Raw genomic sequence first — 13273 nt, 5'->3', positions numbered from 1 at the left:
TGGGTAAATATACTTTAGGATAAAGCACCAGTACACTCAACTCCTTGTCAATTGCTTCCATATATTGGATATAGCAAAAGAATTCCTTTACCCCTGTCTACCATATGAGCATTCTCACTCCATCCCCAGGTGCACATGTTTGGTAAGACAGAGGTGCATCAATTTTCTAACAGCTATCCAAATATTAAGGTATTAAGGCAGTGATTATAAAATTATATTAGTACTGAAGAAGGTTATTGACTTGATTCCAGTTGAAAAATGGCAACAACAATTAGAATAAGAGCGTTGTAAGTGACTTCCAGCTGTCAACAGTTGATAAAATTCAATAGAAAATGTCTAACCATTGGAATATGAGAGATGTGACTAACTCCCACATGGTCCACTGCATCAGTGAAAACTTATTTTTTCATTATTTAAAGATGCCATATATCTTTCTTCCTTTCATTTCACTTTTCCATAGAGATACGGAATGCTGCTCATCTTTTTATATTTCTAACTTCAAACCTAATTTTCGGATTGCAGAAAACACATAGGCTCCAAAGAATTTACAATTCTAAATCTCATTAATTATTCTGTCATCATGCAAATTTGAGTTCATTTTAGCTGAAGAATAGCATGCTATGAGTGAGACCTGTTAGACTAAAATTTGGTACCATGTAGCAAACAATACTAATTCATTAAGCATGAAATAGGTTCCAAACCAGGTTATGCTCATGGCTGTAATAGTAGCATATAGGTGTGGTGAGGTTAAGGCGTGTTTGTTATTTTATTAGGCTTAAAGTGTATGATAAATATTTCGATAATTCATGGACTTCTGCAATAGTGCCGCAGGACCAAAGATTGGTGATTGTGGTTTCTGTCTGGTACAGCATCTAACGGTTCTCAAGGGAGGGGAATCTGAAAAGGCTCAAGGCACAAATAACTTTAATTTGATATCTAAGAAGAAATCGGAGGTGATCACAAGGGTATGTGGTATTTAAAAATAGGAGAAAAAATAATAAGTGGTCAGGATACAAGAGTATGGCTAAATCTCCTTCCAAGCAGTAAGAGAAGATAGGGAAAGTAGTAGGGGAGTTTTTCCACATGTGTACAATAGGATCATTAAGTATCTTGAGAATCTGGAGATTGAACACCAGAAACATTGGAATAGTACACTGCACTCTGAATTGAAACCCACAAACCATATCAAGATACTTGAACACCACCACCCACCACTCCTGAATCAGGACGAGATTACATGCGGGAGGAAACAGAGTAGGTTTTAAGGAATTTTTTTACGAAAGACCGTTTCACCAGGAATATTGATATTTTTGAGAAACAAAAACAAAAAAAAAAAAGGGCTAGCAATGTTGGACTGCAAAATGGATGAGAAGAAATAGTTGGCATTGGAGTCATATAAAAAGTGTAAGGTACGTTCAGGGAGTGAAGGTGAAAGAAAAAACACAGAAGGAGGAGTGATGAAGGATACAGTGCCCTGAATCACTTAATCTGCATAACACACATGCAGCTGCAGGGGTCTGTCCGACTCTTAAAGGTATATCATAAGGCAATATCCTAAAGGCAGTTATTCCCATAAGACAGCCGAGTTAATGCTGCCTTTCTTGACTTCTTATAGCCCCAGAGATATTTAAACTGCAGGATTGGAGAAGAATCCATATCAGGTTCAGACGAGTGCTCAATGCAGACATGTGTCTTTTCCTAATCCCCCAATTACACAATTGTCAAGAGGCTGTGACGGATAAACCTTCCTTAAATGTTGCATGTGGTGAGGGAAAAGTGGCAGTGTGCTGGGAGAACTAGGTTGATACACCAATTGATAGAGATTAGAGGTTAGAAAACGCCTTCTAAGAGAACTGTGAAGTATCTGGAAATATGTAATCACTCATGGTAAGGAAGGAACTTGGATGAACACATCTGGAGGTAAAAAGCAAGAGTGAGTTTCTTGGGAAGAGACAGGTGCCACACTAATTAACAAACATGGACATTGGTTGGTGGTCATAATGGAACAGTTATATGATAGGGAAGCTGGGGGATAATGGGTAGCTGAATCTCTTGTAAACTCAACCAGGCTTAAAGTAAAGGAGTCAAGTCATATTTGTAGAAAACATACTTAAAACTTGAGACAAAGGACCTATAGAGGACTATGATGATATAATATCTGAAATATGAAGTGAACCTACGAAGAGAGCCCCATTTAAATTTAGCCCGCCACACACATTGTAGGACACACACTAGACCCTATCTTCTCCACCATCGACAGAGTCATGTTCTCCCACACTACCGAACTGACCTGGACAGACCACAACATCGTTCACTTCACCCTTCATGTCCCAATTCAGGCCCCGACAAGACCTCCCACCCACCCATGCTAAAACTGGAGCAGCATCACGGAACCCCTCTAGATCTCCACCCTCAAAGAAGCAAGACCCGTCCCTTCTCACACCCTCAAGCTCAGCGTTCAAAACTTCTCCAACTGGATCTCCACAGCCATCGACACCATCACCCCCACAAGGAACACCACTGGCAACAGACCCGCTAAGCATATCAGTTGGTTCACCCCTGAGCTACTCACCCCCAAATACCACTGTAAGAAGCTAGAGAGACAATGTCGCTCCAGCAAGACCCCCACCAACCTTGCTACCTACAGAGCCGCCCTCAACAGCTACCACCCCCATCTCAGGGAGGCCAAGAAGGAAGTCCTCACAAGCCTCATCGAGGCAAGTGCCATTCACACTAAGGAACTCTTCAGCATCCGAGAACACAATCCACCCCTCTCAAGCCCTCTGCGACACTCTGGCGGACTACTTTCACCACAAGATCACTGACATCTACAGCCACATTCTTGTTTCATTAAAGCATGCAGAAGTCAAGCTCCTCTTAAAGAAACCCTCTGGCAACCTCAAAAACCATCGCCCCATCTCGTTACTCCCCTTCCCCGCCAAGGTCTTGGCAAAATCCATTCACCACCAGCTCATGCACTACCTCAAAGAAAGCAACCTGATTGACCCCTCCCAATCTGGCTTCTGGCCCAACCATAGCACCGACACCGCCCTGATTGCAGAAACAGATGACGTCAGATGCCTCTTTGACATAGGTGGAACAGCAGCCCTCATCCTCCTCGACCTCTCGGCAGCCTTTGAGGCTGTCTCCCATCACACACTCGTCACCAGACTCCACCACATTAGCATACAGGCAACGCACTCAAGTGGATCTCCTCCTTCGTCACCAGCCGAACACAGAGGAGCCATCCACCTCCCTTCACCTCCACACCCAAAGACATCATCTGCAGTGTCCCCCAGGGCTCCTACCTCAGCCCCACCCTCTTCAACACCTACTTGACACCTCTTGCAGACATCACCCGCACCCACGGACTCAACATCATCTTGTATGCCAACGACACTCAGCTCATCATCTTCCTCACAGAAGACACTGAAACCACCAAGACCATTCTCCGTAACACCATGACCTACATCGCCACCTGGATGAGGACCAACTGCCTAAAACTCAACTCAGACAAAACAGAGGTCTTCATCTTCGGAAACCTTGGGACTACACTTGGTGGCCCACCGCACTCAGCTCCACTCCTACGCCCACCGGCCACGCATGCAACCTCAGAATCGTCCTGGACAGCCAACTGACCATGAAGCAGCAGATCAATGCCGTACCCTCTGCCTGCTTCTACACCCTCAGCATGCTCTGCAAGCTCTTCAGATGGATCCCCGTCTCGACCAGGAAGATAGTCACCCAGGTCCTTGTCTCCTGTCGACTCGACCATGGCAAGACAGTCTATGTCGGAAACACCAGTCAGAACTAAGCAGCAAGACTCATCCTTGACCTCCCCAGAAGAACCAGGACCTCTCCTCACCTAAGAGCCCTTCAATGGCTCCCTGTCCGGGATAGAAGCCTCTTCAAACCCCTCACTCACACTACAAAGCCCTCCACAATGCTAGACCTGCCTAAGTCAACAACCGAATGACGTTCCACGAGATGACCAGGGAGCTCCGCGCCTCCACCCTCGCCCTGACCCACATCCCCTGCATCTATCGAAGCCACTGCGGAGTTCGTTCTTTCTCCTACCTCGCCATCAAGTCATGGAATGACCTCCCCCTCCACCTACGACCCTCCCCTTCACTGGAGGTCTTCAGGAAGTAGCTCAAAACCTGGCTCTTCGACCAGCAGAGCCACCTGACTGAGGCTCACAGAAACCCACCCCCTTGAGACCCTCCACCCCTGGGGTGACCAGTCGCACGTTACAAGACCCTATTATTGATTGATTGAGAGAATGCAGTGGTTTCGAAATTGTATGGCAATAGAACTTTGATCAGAAATGCAAGTAATCTAGTTGGGATATCTAGAGAGTCTGTGCCCGGTGCAAATAAATTGTAAAACTTCAGAGGCAGTGTACATTTTTTAAATATAATTTTACTTAATTGTGCCAGACATCTGGGTTTAGATTGAGGTGGCTCAGTTTAATCATGCAGGAGCAGGAAAGAAGAGATTTGGAAAAGCAATGATAAATCAGAATAAGTTGTTTGTTACTGCAAAGTTTTCCCATAAAGTGTTCTAAAGCAGGGGAACTGTGGGAAAGCAGGTATAAGGAGCAGTTTTAGAGAGGAGAGAAAAGGAAGAAAGATGGTCACATAAGGGATCAACATCTATAGATTGTGAAGAAGCTGCTGAAGTTTGCTAAAAATATGGGTGAGGAAATCTAGTTTAGAATCTGGAGAAAGTAACAGCTTGATGTACAAAGCACTTCTATGGTCACAAACACTCCACTTTGTAGTTTGCAATTTCAAGAATGCTTTTTCTAATGTACTTTATAGAAATCAGTAAAGCTTTACAGACTCCTAATATCGGATTGAGAACCTATATTGATACTGAATTAGTATGTTACAAATTAATGTTTTGTGACAGTAATCCAGTCGCAAAACATTGAAAAGTTGCTGGCTCAAGAGTTGGGGTAGTAATCCATTTGGGACCCTTTCCCCTTTATGAATGTAAAGAAATATTTCTTGGAGAGTAGGCAGTGATCCAGGGGTCCTCTGACAACTTTTAAACAACATTTTTAAAAAGTGAACTGTTTTTATCACAGCACCTTTCATAAAAATCAACTGAATTAAAACAAAAGTTAACTTTATTTAAAGGTAATCACAGACATGGAGGTCTGCAGATCCTAGCAGGCCACTATCCCTATGATGGCCATCAATCACAGGGAGTCATAAATTGCAGCATACCTCATTAATATTCATGTGGTCGGTCAGATTACGACCTACTCTGAATTGGAATTTTACTGACCGACCTATTAGTACATAGATCTGTTCTTAAAATTCTTTAATCGCAAAAATACTGTCTGCAAATTGCAGCCAGCTTTTTGTGGTCAGTATTTAGTACATCTTACCCTAAATAATGAAATATACAGATGGAGAAAGAAGAGATATAAAACATGGAAGGTTCTTTCTAGAAGAGTAGTGTTAAGTAGAAAATACACAATTCATGCATGACCATATCAGAATCAACTATACTCCCATAATTTCCTAAAAAGCATCCCATATCTCAGTTTAATGTAAAAGATTATTTTACTATATACTATTATATTCAGTGGCCTGGGTAAATATTTTTGCATAGGTTAAATAAAATAACTTAAGTCCACTAATTTTTAACTGCCTAAGAGCAAAAAGTGGCATTCATTTGTCTTCCAACACTGTAGAATAAGGGAGCGGGTTATAGAAATAGCAACAAAACAAACGTCTGCTCTGCCCCTGAAAAAGGTACATCGTTTGAGACATCATTTTTAACCAAACCAAACAAAATAATAAAAACCACTGGTGGAAACTAACAGTTTAATGGCTCATCTACGAAGGAGAATAATTGATTAAAAAATGCAGAAAGCGACGGGCAATTGGCTATACCATGCTCTCAATCCTGTTTATTCTCCTAATTACATATAAAACAATATTGGACGGACAGTATTTATTTATAACCTTCGGATTACAAAAAGAAGCCAGTGAGCAAAAAACCAAATTTTACTCAAATTATCCACCATAAGTAGTTTATAACTGTATTGAGATAATTATTCCCGTTCCTTAAAAGTTATTCTAAACCCTGTTTGTTTCTCAACTCTAAATAAATGCTTTTCCAAGAGTGTAACATGTAGATATTCCACCAGTTGGCTGTACCAGTGGCCAGTGTCTCTAATATTATATTTGGATAGCATCTTTACATTCCTGGCACCTTTTTCTTACACAAGAGCTGCACTGAGGTGCAGTAAAGTTTTAATTCTCAGAAAACTGAGCCAAACACCCTTACCCACAGGAGTGTCAGAAACACCTAGCTCTCCCCAAGCTTTCCACGAGATGTTGTATTTCAAATCTACAACTTTTTGAAGTTGTAAGGTGTTCTATTTTAAGATGTCCTCATTGGAAAGTAACAAATTAAACCCTCTACAATCCTCCAATGACAAAAACTCCTGGCAGTCTGGGATTTTATATTCCCTATTTCTTGAAATGACTTACGACTGGGCCTTTTTGACAAAATAAGCAATTTGAGAAAACACTAACTCAATCCCTAATTAGGCATTGCATAAAACAAACAGTTATTGAATAAGGAAGGGAGAGTGTATCATTCAATCGGGCAATAGTATCCACAAGAGCTTCATAATAGCAGGCCCAAGGATGTGGCAAAGCTAACCCAGCATACTTTTCTCAAGTTTCATGTAATAAAGTTTCATACACGTATGTTAATTGTCTCATAAAACTTCAAATCAGTAAATCAGCTTCCACAAAAAACTCCATTAGGACCTTAATAGGTGCATTGGAGAGTAAATAAAATAGGCAAAGGTAGAATAGACATCCTTACCAGAGCTAATCTACTGATAATTGACAGAGAAAAATACTACCATCTATTAAAAAAATTTTGAGCTTTCACAAATGTTGTTGTATAATTTAATTTAAATACTGTTTGATACAACTTGAATTTCCAGGCATCTAATGGAGGAGATGGGATTATAGCTAGAACAAATGCCATCAGCGAGATCAGCAAAGGAGGCATTAAATAAAAGAATCTCTGATTTCTCTTGGTTGATTTCATATCCCAAAATCAAACTAAGTTCCAACATTTTATCTAACTACTTTTGGATGTTGGATTTTTCTTCCTTCAAATCACAACGAGATCGTCCACATATAATTTCAGTTTTAATAAGCCAGGGACTGGTGGATAGATACTACTATCATCGCGAATGGCAATTGCCAAAGGCTCAATAAATAGAGCAAATAGAATTGGGGGCATTTGGCATCCTTGGCAACAGTGGTGCAGCAAGGGGGGGCGGGGTGGTGGTCAGCAGCACGAGTTTTGGGAGCAGCGGCCGACCCCCTGCCCCGCGCCTGTCTTACCTGCGGCCTTCGCAGTAGTCTCCAGCATGCCCCCCTCTCTTACAAGCGGGCACCGTCAGTGGCAAACGCAGGGACCTCCACGGGCAGCACAAGGGCTTGCTACACCACTGCTTGCCGGGTGCCACAAATAATAGTACTATCACTTGCCACAGATTAATTAATATTCAAGCAAAAGGTCATCATCTTTCACTCTATGACTATTTTAAGTGAATAGGAGGGGACCCGTCTGCTCAATGCGGCCTTGAAAGTATCTACAACTATGCAAAGGAGGGAAGACCATAAATGAGCATAGAACTGGTATAAAAATTGTAATGGACGAAATCCACTCTGAAACTAAAAATAGGGATTTATTAAAGGAGTTAAGTAAAACTCCATGGAAATAACAGAATGGTCTGAGAAGCTTTTTGATGATATTGATTCTCCCATAATCTCCAACAATTCAGAAATCTCCTCAAAAAATCAAGTTGAGTGGCAGAATTGAATCCACCCGAAAAAAGTGTGTGCTGCTTTTGAGAGGGAAACAGTGTGCCATGAATCTATACACCCAAAATCAGTTTTAAGAGTTTAAATTAATGCTACAGTCTTAGTTGAAGGTTTAGTTTGTTTCTTGCTCCTTACTGAGGCATCTAACTCAAGGGCTTCCCGTAATAACTGCAGCATGATAATAGACTGCCGAATAAATACACTTGTTGCAATGCTTACACTTGGTGTTCAATAGGGCCATAATAACTAACAAAAGTATAAATTCTCATGGCAAGGGAGGCAGAAACCGTTACAACTGATTTGCATATGGCTGGGTTCAAACTGGAACGGCATGGTGAGCAAAAAAACGATGGATTTAGGCCCAGATCTCTGTACTGGGGTGAATGTATGACATTGTTCTGCATTCTGTCCATCAATTGTTGTTTTTGCATTTGTCACCCCGAGTGGGAAGGGTATGCCCAGACGTGGGTCCCTTGCTCTCCATGCCACTGGAAATCAAGCAAGCCTGGCTGAAGACGGCTGAAATGCCAGAAACCGGTCCTAGGATGCTTGTTTCCAGTCCAGGGAGGACCTGGCTTGGCAGTTCGGGCTGGACTGTTCCCATGAGGCACAGGGTCAAGACTGATTTGCATATGGCTGGGTTCAAACTGGAACGGCATGGTGAGCAAAAAAACGATGGATTTAGGCCCAGATCTCTGTACTGGGGTGAATGTATGACATTGTTCTGCATTCTGTCCATCAATTGTTGTTTTTGCATTTGTCACCCCGAGTGGGAAGGGTATGCCCAGACGTGGGTCCCTTGCTCTCCATGCCACTGGAAATCAAGCAAGCCTGGCTGAAGACGGCTGAAATGCCAGAAACCGGTCCTAGGATGCTTGTTTCCAGTCCAGGGAGGACCTGGCTTGGCAGTTCGGGCTGGACTGTTCCCATGAGGCACAGGGTCAAGACTGATTTGCATATGGCTGGGTTCAAACTGGAACGGCATGGTGAGCAAAAAAACGATGGATTTAGGCCCAGATCTCTGTACTGGGGTGAATGTATGACATTGTTCTGCATTCTGTCCATCAATTGTTGTTTTTGCATTTGTCACCCCGAGTGGGAAGGGTATGCCCAGACGTGGGTCCCTTGCTCTCCATGCCACTGGAAATCAAGCAAGCCTGGCTGAAGACGGCTGAAATGCCAGAAACCGGTCCTAGGATGCTTGTTTCCAGTCCAGGGAGGACCTGGCTTGGCAGTTCGGGCTGGACTGTTCCCATGAGGCACAGGGTCAAGACTGATTTGCATATGGCTGGGTTCAAACTGGAACGGCATGGTGAGCAAAAAAACGATGGATTTAGGCCCAGATCTCTGTACTGGGGTGAATGTATGACATTGTTCTGCATTCTGTCCATCAATTGTTGTTTTTGCAAGGGAGGCAGAAACCCACAGCCATCTTCCCAAGAAGTCTACCATGTCACACTTCAGTGAACACTCTATAAAATAGCCACACCCCTATGGGCAATGATAGCAGATGCAAAATAAACATGCAAAACCCACTGAGGGGTAGATATTCTTGGACTGTTGGATATGAAGTGAGTTTCTTGTAGAAAAAATATATCAGGACCTAGGGTATTAATCAAGTTTAAAGGAAGCCTGATACCTCAGTTTATTATTAGTCCTGTTGACGTTACACAATATAATTTTAACCACCCCTATCAGTTGGTGACCTTACAGAAAATATTTGATCAAGAGATTACTCCCAAGAACATAAGGCTCTTACACACACACACAAGTTTTCTATTACTGACACCCCCATGCAATCTCCACCATACCTCCTTTTCATCTCTTCCCCCACCCCCTGAACATCCATGCAACTGTAAGAATTGCACCCTAGAGGTCTGTCAATGGGAAGGTGTGTACCCAACAGCCAAAATCTCAATTTACACATACTCCCTTAGCCACAGTCTATAGCTCAATCTATACACAAAATAACTATAATACCACCACAAGTTCACTACGGTGCCAGAAAAGCATACTCCAGATACCTGATATTTAATTGTTTGTGGTTATCTTAACAGAAATCAGAAATCAGGGGGTTGAAGGTAACGACTACAAGGCCAATTGAGCCGTATTGACCAAAAACTATTTCCTATTGCGTGGAAACTGAATGAATTACAACAAAAAGTTTCTGATCTTGAGGATGAAAGCCATCTTTTTTAGAAGTACTCTTTAGAATTTGAGAGAGAAATCACAGAATTAAAAGAAAAACAAGAGGAAATTAAATTAAAAATCCTTCCTGTTGTTCTAATCTCAGGTTTATGGGCATTCTCAAAGAGTCTGAGAATTAATCTGAAATGATCCATTTCTTGAAGAGTTTAATTCCAAAATCTATTCTACTCAACAAGATTTCTGCCTTTACAAGTATGAGGGCTCACTGAACCCCTGGACAGATTCAAACTAGGGCTGGGCGGACTTTGCGTAGCACCACTACGCAGAATTTTGAAAAAAATTGTGGAAAATGAACGCACGTCCTGAGTAGGGCTGGGCGGACTTTGCGTAGCGCAACTATGCACAATTTTGAAAAAAATTGTGGAAAACGAGCGCACAACCTGAGGGACTGTGTGCCCGGGACTGGGGTCCCTTGTGCTTGGGTAGGCTCCCCGATATCCCCGGCCTGGCTGCGTTGAGAAGTAGGGACCAGCCCCGGGCCTCCTGAGTTTCGGTCAGGGCCTGGGAGCCCACGTCCTGCGGCCTGCCAAGTGTCCATCTGTCCAGGACAGGGGTCCCTGGTGCAGAGCCCCGGAGCCCTGCAAGGGCAGGCAGGAGCCCTACAGCTATGGCTCGGCGCGGGCGTCCTTTCGGTCCCGGCCATCTGGTCGCACCTTTCCCTCGGCCATCTGGTCGCACGCAATGCTTTCGAATGGGGCAACCAGATGGCCGGGTTGCCCTGGAAGTCCCGATGGGGGCTCATTCGCACCTCGATCCCAGCCAGGGCTCCAGGAGGTCGGGTGCATCTGGGCCTAGGGTCCCCTCCGTCACTCGGTGCGCACGGTTTACCAGAAAGGGGGTAGCCTTCCTCCGGATTACTAGGGGCAGGGTATGCCGGGATGCCCCTCTTGGGGATGGCGGTTCTCAGGTGGGGACCAGATGGGCTAAGCCCGGACGACACCTCCCCGGCGTGCGGTGCTCCCTCCTCCAGTCCGCGGCGAGGCAAAGTGCCCGGGACGGACTCCATTGGTACCCGGGCGTCCGGGCCCTGGGAGCTCCTGCGGGCCTCCCATGCCTGAGGCCCAGCGTGGGGTCTCTGAACCCCCCCAGCCCTGCAGCACCGGAGCCCTACAGCCCCAGAGCCCTGCAGCCCCGGAGCCCTGCAGCCCCGGAGCCCTGCAGCCCCGGAGCCCTGCAGCCCCCGAGCCTTGCAGCCCCCGAGCCTTGCAGCCCCCGAGCCTTGCAGCCCCCGAGCCTTGCAGCCCCCGAGCCCTTCAGCCCCAGAGCCCTACAGTCCCCAAGCCCTGCAACCCCCGAGCCCTGCAAGGGCAGGCGGGAGCCCTCCCGTGAAGGCTCAGGGCGGGCCGATGGGCGTCATTTAGTTCCCGGCCATATGGTTGCACCAATCCCCTTGGCCATCTGGTCGCACGCAATGCTTTCCAATGGGGCGACCAGATGGCTGGGCGCGCGGGTTACCAGAAAGGGGGGTAGCCTTCCTCCGGATTACTAGGGACAGGGTACTCTGGGACCCCTCTCAGACTAGCAATCCTCAGCCGGGAGCTGGACGGGCCAGGATGCCGCCCCAGCCCTGGGACGGGGTCCGGCAGGCCCGGGGAGGCTTCCCCTGTGTCTCCAGGCCTGGGAGCCCCGGCTGGGTCCAGAGGCCTCGCCGGGCACAGGGTCTGGGGCTCCGGCCCTGGGCCCCGTCCCCTGACCTGTGGCACTGCCAAAGGCTCGGGACGGAGTTCCGTTGTGGCCGGAAAGCCTCCCCTTGCTTGGTTGGGTTCAGGAGCTCCGGCCGGGGAGGGCGGCCTCCCCACCCGGGCTCCGTCCTGTGTCCTGCCGCATGGCAGGGTGCCCGGGACAGGGTCTGGCGGGCCCGGGGAGGCTTAACCTGCGCCTCCGGACCTGGGAGCCCCAGCTGGGTCCAGGGGCCCCCCTGGGCCCCGTCCCCCGGGCTGCAGCACTGCCAAAGGCCCGGGATGAGGTTCCGTTGTGGCCGGGAAGCCTCCCCTTGCTTGACTGGGTTCAGGAGCTCCAGCCGGCCCCGGTGAGGGTGGCCTCCCCACCCCGGTCTCCGTCCTGGGTCTTGCTGCGCGGCAGGGTGCCTGGGACGGGATCTGGCAGGCCCGTGGAGGCTTCCCCTGCGCCTCAGGGCCTGGAAGCCCCGGCTGGGTCCAGGGGCCCCGCCGGGCACAGGGTCGGGGGTTCCGGCCCTGGGCCCCATCCTCCGGCCTGCGGCACTGCCAAAGGCCTGGGACGGGGTTCCGTTGTGGCCGGGGAGCCTCCCCTGCTTGGCTGGGTTCAGGAGCTCCGGCCAGGGCCCTCGGAGAGGGCTGCCTCCCCACCCCGGGCTCCATCCTGGCTTCTGCCGGGTGGCAGGGTGCCCGGGACGGGATCCGGCGGGCCCGGGGAGGCTTCCCTTGCGCCTCCGTGCCTGGGAGCCCCGGTTGGGTCCAGGGGCACCGCCGGGCCCCGGGTTGGGGCTCCGGCCCTGGGCCCTGTCCCCCGGCCTACGCCACTGCCAATGGCCTGGGAAAGGGTTCCGTTGTGGCTGGGGAGCCTCCCCTTGCTTGGCTGGGTTCAGGAGCTCCGGCCGGGCCCCTGAGGGCCCCGGGGAGGGCGGCCTCCCCACCCCGGGCTCCGTCCTGTGTCCTGCTGCATGGCAGGGTGCCCTGGACGGGGTCTGGCGGGCCCAGGGAGGCTTCGCCTCCGGGCCTGGGAGCCCCGGCTGGGTCCAGGGGCACCGCCGGGCCCTAGGTCGGAGGCTCCGGGCCTGGGCCCCGTAACCCGGCCCGCGGCACTGCCAAAGGCCCGGGACGGGGTTCCGTTGTGGCCGGGGAGCCTCCCCTTGCTTGGCTGGGTTCAGGAGCTTCGGCCGCGGGGAGGGCGGCCTCCCCACCCCAGGCTCCGTCCTGGGTCCTGCCACGTGGCAGGGTGCCCAGGACGGGGTCCGGCAGGCCCGGGGAGGCTTCCCCTGCGCCTCCGGCCTGGGAGCCCCAGCTGGGTCCAGGGGCCCCGCCGGGCTCCGGGTCGGGGGCTCTGGCCCTGGGCCCCGTCCCCCGGCCTGCAGCACTGCCAAAGGCCCGGGACAGGGTTCCGTTGTGGCCGGGGAGCCTCCCCTTACTTGGCTGGGTTCAGGAGATCCGGCCGGTGGCCCTGAGAACCCCGGGGAGGGTGGCCTCCCCACCCTGGGCTCCGTCCTGGGTCCTGCC

General features: G+C 48.7%; 1 protein-coding gene across 3 annotated transcripts in view; it reads right to left on the bottom strand.

Annotated features, from left to right (window-relative positions):
- LOC146854898 (transcriptional enhancer factor TEF-3-like) overlaps positions 1-13273 on the bottom strand; it is a 779218-nt gene that overhangs the window by 200845 nt on the left and 565100 nt on the right. The gene's annotated exons all lie outside the window — the stretch shown is intronic.

Source organism: Triturus cristatus, chromosome 4_1 (genome assembly GCF_964204655.1).
Source record: "Triturus cristatus chromosome 4_1, aTriCri1.1, whole genome shotgun sequence".
In the NCBI taxonomy this organism is placed as follows: Eukaryota; Metazoa; Chordata; class Amphibia; order Caudata; family Salamandridae; genus Triturus; species Triturus cristatus.
Note: the sequence above shows the minus strand (reverse complement) of the source record. Positions and strands in the feature narration are given on the sequence as shown.